This window comes from Physeter macrocephalus, chromosome 13, assembly GCF_002837175.3.
Source record: "Physeter macrocephalus isolate SW-GA chromosome 13, ASM283717v5, whole genome shotgun sequence".
In the NCBI taxonomy this organism is placed as follows: domain Eukaryota; kingdom Metazoa; phylum Chordata; class Mammalia; order Artiodactyla; family Physeteridae; genus Physeter; species Physeter macrocephalus.
Window position 1 is genome coordinate 84,031,822 of NC_041226.1, and position 1,415 is coordinate 84,033,236.

At 64.7% G+C, this 1,415-nt stretch overlaps 1 protein-coding gene across 1 annotated transcript in view; it reads right to left on the reverse strand.

The window, feature by feature from the left end:
- The window catches only part of VAV2 (vav guanine nucleotide exchange factor 2), a 203,318-nt gene that overhangs the window by 30,630 nt on the left and 171,273 nt on the right, over positions 1-1,415 (reverse strand). The gene's annotated exons all lie outside the window — the stretch shown is intronic.

Genomic DNA, 1,415 nt, shown 5'->3' on the forward strand with positions numbered 1-1,415 from the left:
TCTCTTCTGTGGTTCTGTTTCAGGTCAGGACCGGGTTTGGGGGTGCCGCTCTCAGCCCCCCATCCCGCCCCTGGGAAGGGCCAAAACCAGACGGAAGCCCCCGCCTGCAGGCAGGGGGCACCAAGGCCCGGCCCGGCTCTGTGCTTGCCCTGGCGGGCCGGCCCCTGAGCTGACGTTTCGAGGTGCGGGGACCCCGTGGGTCAGCCCTTGCTGCTTCCACACGGCACCGACGGTCTGCGCCTGGGTTCCAGCCGCCGGCCTCTCAGGGCAGGGTGACGTCAGCTCCCATCACCTGGGCGACGGGGGGCTGGGAGGAGCCGCGGATCCAGGGAAGATGCGGGGGGGTGGGGGTGGTGCAGGAGCTCCCTCTAATCCAGCCCTGCCTTCCCCGCTTCCAGCCTCCCCTGCGCCCGCGGCCTGCCTGCCTTCCTGGTTCTCTCCTAACACCTCTGCTTTGTTCCCCGCCACGACCCTCCAGGCCCGACAGACCAGAGCCCCCGGCACCAGGGGCCCAGCGCTCTCAGGGCCTTGGGTTACCAGCCTGAAACTTCATCTTTCAAAATCTTGTCACCCGACTACCGAGCAGGCCCCTGGAGAAGGACCAGGCAGGTGACATCGTTGGCCGTGATGAGGAGGACTCTGCAGGTCGCCACCTCTGGGAGCCCCCAGGGCCAGGAGCTTCACGCACAGCGTCACGACCCTTTCACCCACTTACAGAGGTGGGGGTGATGAGCCCCCCTCTCCAGCGGGGAACCCGAGGCCTCAATGAACTTGCTAAGAGTCACCAGCTAATAAAGGGCGACACCAGGAGGCCGGGCCCCGTGCATGATGTTCCAGGGACGCCCTGCCAGACGCAGGTTATGCTGTGTGTCAGCAAACGTCTGGAGGCCTCTCCCGGCCCAGCTCTGGGAAGCTCGGGCGAAGATGACCTCAGGCCCATTTCTCTGTCCTCCGCGGACGCTGCTTCACCCTGGGGTACCTGGCGAGGCGCAGGGGGTAGGCAGTCAGGCCTGTTGCTGGCTTCACTTTGGAGGAGATGACACTGCATCCCGCTGGGTCTGTGGGACTCCCCAGGCTCTCCCTGCACGGCCCGAGGGACCCGCGGTGACCACACCTGGGCCGGGCATCCAGCACCCCGGCTCTGCCACGTGAGCCCCTGGGCAGGTCTCCCCTCCCTGGGGCCTTGGGGGTTTGGGACAGATGGCTGGGTCCTGAGTCCCAAGCCTCGGAAAGCACCCGGCCACACCTGGCAGAGTGTGACACACTGACCAGGAGCCACTTCGCATGAGAACCTGAGCCCTGGTTTCCACTTCAAGGAGTCTGCTATTAAATTCAGAATTTTCATATAAAAGTTGATTAAGGGGCTTCCCTGGTGGCTCAGTGGTTAAGAATCCGCCTGCCAATGCAGGGGACAC